The following is an 11651-nucleotide window of genomic DNA, read 5'->3' on the forward strand; positions in this document are numbered from 1 at the left end:
TGTAGTGATTTAACTTCTCAGGAGGTTTTTAAACAGAGGCTTGATGGCTATCCAAGGTTGCTTTGACTGTGTCTCTCTTCCTGACTGAAGGCATTATACAAGATGCCCTTTGATGATCTCTTCCAACTCTAGTAAAGTATAGACTGGTTGGGAGTCGAGTGGAGTCTCCTTCTCTGTAGGTTTTTAAATAGAAGCTGAATGATTGTCTTTTGGACTTTGACTTTGTCTTCCTTCCTGGATGAAGGAGGGTTTGACTGGGTGCCTTTTGGGGATCTCTTTGAATTCTGTGCTTCTGTTTCCACCACAGGCCCCTCCCCTGAGCGCCTACTCATTCTTGTTCTCCTCCTCTTCTTTCTGCTCTCCCTCCCATCTGGCTGTGGTTTTGACTGTTATTTGGGTCACTGCTGTCATAGGAGAGGTGGAGAGCCAAGGATGAGGAGGATGGCAGGGACTCAGGCTTGAGCTTCGTGATTCCTGAGTGGCTGCTGCCACTATTGTTCATGCTGCTCCCTTCATCCTTCAGGGGTGGCCAACACACTCTCTCCAAGTGGCTGCCAAAACTCTTCAAGGAAAGATACCTAGCCATATTGACCATGCAGCCTTTGCTTGTGGGGACAGGGATGAGGAGAGCATTTTTATGTGATATACATAGACCATATTTAGCCCCAAGGTATGTAATTGTGGAAGACTAGTGGGTTGTATTCTGTATAAAGAACTATTTGGCAGGGGGAAGATGCCACTGTAACATTAAACCAGTGCACCTAGGATTGACATGCTGTGAGATTAGTATTGGGCCAGGTCTGGTAAGCATTAGAGGATTTTTCTGAATGTTGAAGGTATGAGTGGAATGATGAATCTAAAATGAGGAGTCTGTGAGTGTTTGGGGGAATTGTAGACAGATGAGGCTAATGTTTTGAATTCTTCAGATTGTTCCCAGGCAACAGGGGAAAATGAAAGTGCCAGTTCCCCTGAGAAAAGCCTCAGGAAGCTGAGGAGTTTTCAGAGGAGTGCAGATTAGACCTGAGAATGCAGGGCATGAAAAGCAGACAAACTAGATAGTCCTAGAAGATTCCCGATATGACTTTGAAGTCCAGATGTGTTAGGCATGATGCTATGGGTGCCCTGGCAGGTTTAAATTTAGTGGTTTGGGTTTTAGGCCTTTCAGAGGAGACAACATTGCTATTAGGATATCTGTCTCCTGTTCATTATTCCTGTTAATTATTCCTGCTCATGATTCCTCTTCATGATTCCAAGTTCATGGTTCCTATATTGTCAAGATTTTTTGTTTAATGTTCCTGTTTATGCCTATGTACCTTTGGAGAAGTTACCTTAAAGAGGTTTCTGTTTTCATGTTCAGGGATATACCTTTGGATTTATTCTGTGATTTTAGGTTTCTTGATTTGATGTGTAACCTGGCATTTTTGGATTACTGCTACTAAACTCTGGCTTCTTTTGGATGTCCCCCTTTCCCCTTTTTATATACTTTTTAAAATAAACATACTTTTATTGGATCATTGGACTCTGGTGTGGTGCTGGGTGAAAGAGGTGTTCCAGTGCTAGGGTGCAACACCAGGATCCTAGGAAACAAGAGTTCAAATCCCTGCTCAGAAATCCTTCAGGTGACCTTGGATAGTCACACTGCTTCAGTGTAAGAAGATGGTAATGTCAAACCTGTTCTGAATATATCTTGTCTAGAAACCCCACTGGTCACTATATTTTTGGAACTAATTTGAAGGCACATAACAACAACATATATGCACAATAAAACTGCATATTATTTGTTTATTTGTGTTTATTTATTTCAAATATTTCATGCCATTCTTCAGTTCTTTATATCTCAGAGCACTGATCCCCTATCATTCTCCCAAAGGTACATCCATGTCTAAACTTAATGTAAGTAACCCTGAAAAAAATGTGATCTGCCTCCTTAACCTTATGTGAACTTATGATTATGATAATGTCTGGTAGGATTTACCCTACTTCCTAAGATAACTGCATTTTCAGTTTCTAGTTACCATGGGTGTGGAATTGAATCCATCATAATGTGAGAACAGTTAGAATCAACATTAGAATACTGTTTTCAATGACATCTCTATATTTTGTAACATTTAATTCTGAATTTGAAAGCTGTCCTGATGGATATAATGAAAATATACACTTTTTAAAAATTATATTAGTTCAACTGTTGTTTACAAATATGCCCATTTTAGCCCATAGTATTTTAGTCTAGCTACGAACTCCTCATTATTTCAGTGTTGCAGGTGAAAAAAATAACTCAGAATGATATTCATCCTACCAGTTTTAGTTGCAGGATTTAAGGAAAATCACAGATCACTTGAATTTTAAACTAGCTCCTCACATAGGTTGCTGGGCATTAAAAATAAGTTTGCAAATAAAGTGGTAATATCTCCCCCATTGACATTAACTGATAATTTTTTAGAAGTTATAAAAAGCATTCCTTAGTACCAATAACCAATTCCAGTTGTAGTATACAAAGGTGATACCTTTTACTAGGATGAATTTAATTCAATTGGATTGTCTCATCATGGATGAATTTGGGAATTACTATCACTGGCATTTACTATAACAGTTCCTCTTTATGCTAAGTGATTATTTGGTCCAATATCTTTTTATACCTCCCATTGCTTTACTTTATGTTTTAATTTATTTCTAGCACTATGCCAAGAGTATTTAGTGCTGTATCCAACTCTACCACCAGATCCTACTCCTGCTCAATGTTTGGAAGCATATGGCCATTAAAGATATATTTCCTAGTCCTGCTCTAATCCCGAGACTCATTACCTTGCACTTTTCAGCACTGAATTGCTTCATCTGCCCATGCTCCAAGTCAATTCAAGTCATTCCAAATTTGATTGCCTTCCTGCTTTGTATTGACTGCTCCAACGATAGGCTCAGCAGTCAATTTAATCTCCTTTCTTTCCATTTGTAAAGCTAACAATTTCAGCTCAAACACTGATCTTCTAAGCCACCTTCTTTTCATCCCAAGTACTGTTCATGTTCTGTGACTAGCTAGTTTTAGGTAGCTTTACTTGTCCTATTACTTCACCTCCATATATGTTCTTACTCATCTCTTGTTACCATTGTTAGCCTATGTGTTCCTTTCTTTTACTGCACCACCTGTTTCATTTCCATTGTATCGTACGTTTTGTTCAGCAAAATCTTATATTTACCTCATGCAGCTTCTTCTTAATTAAATTATAATTGTGTCACATGTTCATTTTATACTCATTTTCGGTGTTCTTGAAACTGTTACTGCAGAATATCAAGTATTCATGTCAGATACTTAATTTGCTGTCTTATGTGAACTTATCAATGACCCAGGTAACTTATACAGTGAGTAAATGGGTTGTTGTAGGTTTTTTCGGGCTGTATGGCCATGGTCTAGAGGCATTGTCCCCTGATGTTTCGCCTGCATCTGTGGCAAGCATCCTCAGAGGTAGTGAGGTCTGTTGGAACTAGGAAAAAGGGTTTATATATCTGTGGAATGACCAGGGTGAGACAAAGGACTCTTGTCTCCTGGAGCTAGGTGTGAATGTTTCAACTGACCACCTTGATTAGCATACAATGGGCTGACTGTGTCTGGAGCAAATTTTGTTGAGAGGTAATTAGATGTCCCTGCCTGCTTCCTCTCTGTTGTTGTGCCATTGCAATTTTAGAGTTTTTTTAATACACACTGCATCAAGGACTCAGCCCACTTCATAGAAAAAAAAACAGCAATCTCAAGTTAGATACCAATGACAAACTGATCAGCTTCGATGTGGTGAGAGAATGCCTCTAGACCATGGCCATACAGCCCGAAAAAACCTACAACAACTCAGTGATTCCAACCATGAAAGCCTTCGACAATACAGTGAGTAAAATAAAAACTAAGTGATTGTTCAACATATTAGGGGAGGTTGGTTCTTGAATACTGTATGATCCATTACAATATTGGCTAGGAGCCTTATATTTTCATTAACACCGCTCCCCCCCCCCTCCAGATTAGCATGGTTTTCTCAACTGTCTGCTCATTTTTGGAAAATAAATCCAGAGATCTGCAGTAACATTGCTCCTTCATCTCTCTCACCACTAAATTGAAAGATAGGGCATTTATGCTCTGGGATTTCACAAGAAATGAATGACCTCTTGTGTCCACTTGCAAAACCAAGGCAAGGAAAGTCTGGTCATTGCTTCCATGAGCAAATACATCAAATCCATGTTTCTGCACATTTATCATAACTGCATGGCATGTAGAAAGTTGTTTGGACCCACTTTATCCACTGCACATCCTACAGAGTGTTCAGGTCACAGAACACCCCAGGGACCAGGATATTCATGTGGGTTCAGGATTTTGATGATGGTGAGTATCTGCTAGAGCCTAATAGAGGGAAAGTATTATCGACAAGATCTGGACTTTAGAGGTAGTAAGCATGAATAGGTATTCTTTAATAGTGGGTAAGTGACATTTGATCAGGGACAACATTAAACTATAACATTCCATTGAAACTAGAACTTTTTCTACTGGGATTATTAAACAAACAGATATTGAAATATCAAGAATCTTTCTTTATATGACAACAGCGTCAAGAATTTAATATGGAAAATTATGGAAACAACAAAACACACCAACATCAGAAGATTAGATTACAAAAGTTTTTAAAATAATCAAAATGGACAAATTAACTTTAGCTTTACAACAAACAAATACACAGAAACTTCAAGAAGAATGGAAACTCTTTATGGAATGTATAAAGAAGCAGAGGAAGATGACCACAGCAGAATTTGTTGACTAAAAACTTTATTAATAATATATAGATAAGTTTTGTACTATTTATATATTTTATATTCAAGAGACTTTAGATAATTGACCTGTTAATACCCTTTAATTAGAATAGAAAAGTCTACAAGCTTTGTTATTTAGATCTCTCTCTCCACACATACATAAAGTCTGTGTAGTGTTTAAAAGAAACGCATAAGGGACTGTAATAACTCCATTTATGGAACCAGATACCCACAGATATGTGTAGTGGACTTTTGAAGTAACAGGAAGAAACACACACAGTTGTTCTTTCCAAAAAAATTGCAAGAGTATTTTCTCTTTGTTGCAGCAATATGTACAGTGTATATAATATATAGAAACTTTACAATTTCTCTCTCTCCAACTCTCTACAACCACCATCCCTGCTCATCAGGGAGAACACAGCTTTTATTTCTCCCCATTACATCAGCCCCCTCACTCTGATGACAGTGACACAGCATTTTCACATGTGGTTAGGTCAAAGATATTAACCCCTTCCCCCCATCACTGGCAGAAAACAAAGTTCAGTGTGTGCCCAGCTCTGTGGGTAGGGACAGATACCAGTTGGTACAGCCCCATGGTTGCCATGGTGGCCATGAAGTCCTGAGCTGCTCCTGACAGAGTGGTCTCCGCATGGACATTGAAGTCCCCCAGCACTTAATTGAGACCCAAAGTGAGCCTCAACCTTTAAAAAATGCTATTTAAAGCATACAGAATATAAATATTAAAATTAAACATGCTATTACTAAAACAAGTCAGTTAAAATCACATTAAACAAGCAAAGATTTGTAAAATAAGGATGTGTAAGATGTGTGCTGTGAAAGCCTAGCACAATCAGCAATGTAGTAGGTGTTTTTTTGAAAACAAGGTACTTGTGTCAATCTTGATACAATATCAGTCTTTCAGTATATCTTGGAGTAGCTGCAGTCCAACATCAGAATAAATGAGAAGAACAGTCATGCTGTAAACCTTTTCATTTTTCTGTCAACAATAGTAAGTGACATTGGTAACCCACAATATGAACAATGATGTATATTTAAAAAATCACACTGGTGTTATCTTGCCTCTGTTACTTAGAAAACTATGCAATATATCAATTTTTATTTAGATATATCGAAGAGAAATTTATTCATGAGAATCAGCTTGTGTTTAATCCCAGAAACTGAATCTTCTGATAGTATCAGTTTGTTCAGTATTCGTCAAGTCTGCAGTTGCTTTCATAGCTATACCTATAATATATTAAATACACTTTTAAAGGACTGACTTGACTCGGTTGTATGTGGCAAGTTGCATAATATTAAAGAAGGCTCACTTCAAACACTTTTCTCTGCACTCAACTAAAATGTAAAGGATAGAGTGTATAATGTAGTATCTTGAATGGCTTTTAATGCAGCAAACATGAAGACCCCAGAGCCAAATCCAAATGAATATTTATGATGAGTACAAAAGTGCCTGATTTCATCTGAAATACCTGCAGAAACCACTACTTTGGTTGGTATTTTCTTTATTGCAAACATGCTCTTATGTCAAGAATGTTCTCCTAATATTCTCTTGAGAAACAGAACAAGCCATTAATGCCTTCTTTGGAATAGCCCACAATGTATTAAAGATCACCAACTCACTAATAGTCATTGGTACATTTATATGTAATGTTTGCCAACAGACCATAAGGACAGTTTTAAAGACAGCAAGCCATAAACATCCAACCCTCTGTAGCTCTCTTTGCTAATTTACAAAGTGTATTCAATAGGGACAAAAGAGTGGAACTCACTAGTGTACTCCCTCAATTTGCTCCTATGGCTTTCTTCACATGAAGTCAACATCTGAATAGGAGGGTTTCTACTCCAAGCAAACAGATTTAATTCCAAGACTGTTTCTTGGACTGGAAACCGACTACTAGCTTCAGTCCTTTGGAACACAAGCAAAGGCATTTTGAGCTTCCCTTTGTTTCGGATTTTTATAGAAACACACAAACCCGACCAGGAATATCAAAACTTGTCAGCAATCATTTATGAACTTAAGAATGCAGGTGGGTTTGCCTGTGTTTTCATTGATTGTATATAAAGATGAAGCTACATCTGAGGAATCAGAAGTGCTGAAATAACTCATTCCATCCCTGAAGTCAGAGCTGCCTGTATGCCCTTATCAAATCCTATCAGGGATCCTTTGTGAAAGGGGAGAAATGGTTCCAGGTAAAATGAGAGGATTGTGATGAATAAGGAGGGGATAGAGAAAAGTACATGATGAACTTTCATCTGTACCAAGGGAATTATGGACATGGGCAACATTTCTCTTGTTTCTCTTGTTTAACTTCTTTTTGAAAAATTGCTTTTAAAAAACCAGATGCCTACTGGCAGCTACCAGCTGACAGAGCTTATCAGCTTGCAGACTGCAGACAGGACAAGCAGTAACAATATCCACAATGAAGCATCTGCAGGATATGTCAAATGCTGTTTCCTTGATTTGGAGAGACCATCTGTAAATGGCTGCTTGCACCACCAATATCTGAAAACCATAGTGTGCAAATATCTCATTCTTCTTCCCAGATGCATTGGGAATTCACTTTAGTTCACATTCAGTTCCTGTCTGCCAAAGTCTGGTAAGTACATTTGTCTTAACATGTCTGATGTCCTTAAGATTCTGTATGTGACTGATGCAGGTTCTGATTATATACAACCTTCTTTTAGTCAAGCACTTATGGTTGCATCCAATGGAATGAATAACACCTGTTGAATAAATTCCTGCTCCCCCCTACAGCTCTGTGGGACTCCTTCCATTCTCTGATACCCTCCAGACCATATTCCATAGATTCATTGAATTGGAAAAGACCACCAAAGCTACCTAGTTGAACCTCTGCCATGCAGGAATAAACAATCAAAGCATTCAAGACAGATGCCCATCCAAACCACAGTTCCTCTTTTATCCTAGTGCCAAGGTTTCCCATGGGTTCTGTACCTGCCCATCCTGCCAGAAGAACTCTATGGATTTCATTTCCATTTTGGCAAGAGTTCCAGTGTCTGAACCAGGATTAAACTCAACTGAACTAACATCTTCAAATACAATCCAATGGCAGTAATTCCCTGATTTCTTATGGAGTAAACATGCACATGAGCAAACTGTTATGAATTTGCCTTAATTGCTCATTAATTCTACTAAAAAAATATTTCACAGTCTTTGACAAAGGAAAACAGCATTGATACGAAACTATATGTGTGTGCCTTCAAGTCACCTGATGATTTATGGTGATCCAAAGAATTTCATAGGGTTTTCAAAGGTAAAGAATACCCAGAGGTCATTTTGCAAGTTCTTTCCTTTGAAATATAATCCACAGATCTGGTATTCATTGGCGGCCTCCCTTCCAAGTATTAGCCAGAGCTGACCCTGCTTACTTTTCAGTAACAGATGGAATCTGGTTCTCTTAAGATCCTTGGGCCATGATATGGAATTATTTAACTTCTAAATGGGTAAAGTTTCAGAAATTCTTAGTACCCAATTTGTACCTCAACATCTATTGTATCATTATGCAACACATTTTTTTCTTTACTCTATTTTTCTGCTCCACATATCATATATTTTCTTTTCCCTATTCACTCATAAAAAAACTTAGTTGTATTATGCATGTGTTGATGAAGTCTCTGGACACCAATTTTCTGAAATGATGTGATGTAACACTGAAGTACCAACATTCCAACTGTGTAGAAAGCAAAGATGTCACAGAAGTCATTTCAGTGATAAGGGCTTGGCTTTGAATTGCCATCATTCATTTTTTTTTAAAAAAAAATTAATGGAAAATTTAGATGACATCTTTGTCATGTCATAGCTTTCTAGTGTTTTCAGACTTTACCTCCTCTATTTTGTCATATTTGATTTGTAACTATTCAGCCATCCCAAAATCAACATGTAGCATCAGCCTTCAGAAGACTTTGGTAAAGTACTTTTGAGAGTGTCCAGGGCTATTGTGGCTTTAATCAAAAGCTTGCTTCTTTCAATTTCTTCGCCTATGCTTTTATTTTTAATTATAGCAGCATTACTGATCAATTCAAAAATTTAGTTGTCTTTACTTTGATATTTTCTATTAGTCAAAGGGAAATCTTTAAACTGTGAAAGAGCACCATGCTCTCTCTCTCTCTCTCTCTCTCTCTCTATATATATATATCCAGAAAGAATAGTGATTTAATTGTAATGAAAAAGGACCAGTTGTAACAATGATAAGAAAACAGAACATTGAACTACTACCAGCCATTCTACTCTGGCTTAGAGCAGCTGTAGAACACAATGTTGTATTGGAATAAAACAGCAAACAAAATTGTTGAAATTCTAGCTTTTGAACAGTGTAATTTAGGCTAGTGGAACATATGGCACTTCAGATATTGGTTGACTGAACCTCTCATCATCTAGACTGTATTGACAGGGGTGAGACATAGCCTGGCTGATGGTCCAGCAAAACTGAGAGACTCATATGTTCTCCACAACTGTGGCAATTGCTGCCTTAGAGCTAACATGTTTACAACCAAAATTTTGGATGACAATTGACCAAATCATACTGTAGAGTCTGCTGGCTTCAAACTTTAGTGGGTTTTTTTCTCCCCAGCCCAGCCACTGGTCATGCAACAGGAAGGATTCTCTAAGGCCCCATCTACACTGCCATATGAAATCCAGATTATCTGCTTTGAACTGGATTATATTAGTCTACACTACCATATATTCCAGTTCAAAACAGATAATCTGGATTTTTATAGCAGTTTGGAAGGGGCCTAAAAATCCAGATTATCTGTTTTGAATAATCACAGATATGTTCTGAACCATATAAGAATGCAATTGATTCATATTACAGAATAAATGATTTTATGTTACTGCTTGAGAATGAAACTGAAGCCACAGTCCAAAGCTTCAATGGGTATCTCCTAAGACATTTCATCTTTTTTTCTTTTGGGTGCTTGATCAGAGATGTCATTGTTATGAAGAGATACTTTAAAATTACACTTTCCACTAGGTGGCAAACCTAGGCAATTATTTAATATGTTGGGTGTGGGAAGGGGGTCTGAACTATAGAAATGCAAAAGTGTATAATGTGCTATAGAATTTAGTTGTTGGGACAAGTATCACTTTTTACTTTAAGGAATAGCAAAGTTGAAAATGTTGACATGGATGGAAGCAGGAGAGAGAAAGCAATTCTATTTATGAAAATAGAATGTAAACCTTCTCAGCATTCCAGACACAAAAGAAAGGTAAATAAGTTTAGTGGGTCCATTTAAGTGCATTTTTGTCATTTGAATTTGATTGTTATTGTGGGCATAACATCGTTATTATTCCCACTAGTCAGCCTGGAATGAACATGTTCCTTTCTGCAGAAGAGCTTTTAAGAGCAGAGGATGTGAAGATTAACTCCATTTCCAGCACTCCTTCTTGGTCACCATTAGGCTCATATTGCTTTTACACTGCCGCAGTAGGTGAGCATCTAACAGACTGATAGCTTTTACACAGCAAGAAAACCTGCTTCCAGCATAGAAGTAGCAATTTTCCTGTTGCAGTATCTACCTGTTGTGAAACAAGAGGTGTCAGTTCCAGCTCTGTCTGATGGAGATGGAGAGTTTTCAAGATTGCTACAAAAAATATGTCAGATAAAATACTTTTTGAACTATTCCCCAAGGCAGCCTTATTGGTGACCTTGTTTGTGGAACGGTAAACAAGATGACCATACAAGGATTGCAGAGCCTCCAGGAATGTTAATTCCAGAAGGTAGATGGCTGTACGTATTATTTGAAGAGCAATACAACCTCATTAATGAAAGAATTGCTTTTATGAACAGAATCATGGTTCTCTCTTGTATTTCTGTTGAATGAAAAAAAATCGCCTTCAATGGGATGACTGGATATACTGATAAACAACAGGTTTGATTAAAAATAATCTGTCTCTTGTTTTTGAAAGTCTTAGTTTAAATCAGATTTCTCTGCCATGCAAATATTGTTATTCAAAATAAATTCCTTACACAGCTATCAAACTGACAGATTTATGTACATATGTGGGAATGCCAAGAACAAAGTTGCTTAACTTCTGAAGACTGGTATTAAATTCTTTCTTGATGTTTAAGTCATCTTTTTCTGAAGTGTACCTTGCAACTATTAAAAACTCAAAATTCCTAATATTCTTGAATAAATGTGACACTTTTGTCTTATGGTACATAATAATCTTACTTTTCACAGAAATATAGATACAACAACAATTCTTTATTGATTAGTCAATTTTGACCATATCAAAACATGCAAAACATACAAAACATACACATACAGTAAAACCATATATGAATACAAGGCATCATGGCCTACTGGCCTGTCGACCCACTCCTAAATAATTGAGCAACTACAAGATAAAGAGGTTAAAAGATTAAAATTGATTAATTCCTTAAAATAGGGTTAGGGTGGGGGGCATGGGTAGGTAAAACTAGTGGCGTGCCCATATTAAGTTTTTAAGTTTGAGTTTTGTTGATGGCAGCAAGGTTGCCTCTCTCTGCTTCCATCTTCTCACGGATGGCCAGCGCTTTTTGGGTAAAAAGGGTCAATTTTAAAATAGAGTTTTTATCTGAACCCTGAAGAAGGATGTGCAATTTCTCCTTATTCTCTGAATAAGTATGGTTCTCCAGCAGAGGCTCTAGGTCAGGGGTCCTCAAACTAAGGCCCGGGGGCCGAATGCAGCCCTCGAAGGTCATTAACCTGGCCCTCGCTTAGGGTCAACCTAAGTCTGTAATGACTTGAAAGCACACAACAACAACAACAATCCTATCTCATCAGCCAAAAGCAGGCCCACACTTCCCACTAAAATACTAATAAATTTATATTTGTTAAAATTGTTCTTC

Source organism: Anolis sagrei, chromosome 1 (assembly GCF_037176765.1).
Source record: "Anolis sagrei isolate rAnoSag1 chromosome 1, rAnoSag1.mat, whole genome shotgun sequence".
NCBI classification, from domain to species: Eukaryota; Metazoa; Chordata; class Lepidosauria; order Squamata; family Dactyloidae; genus Anolis; species Anolis sagrei.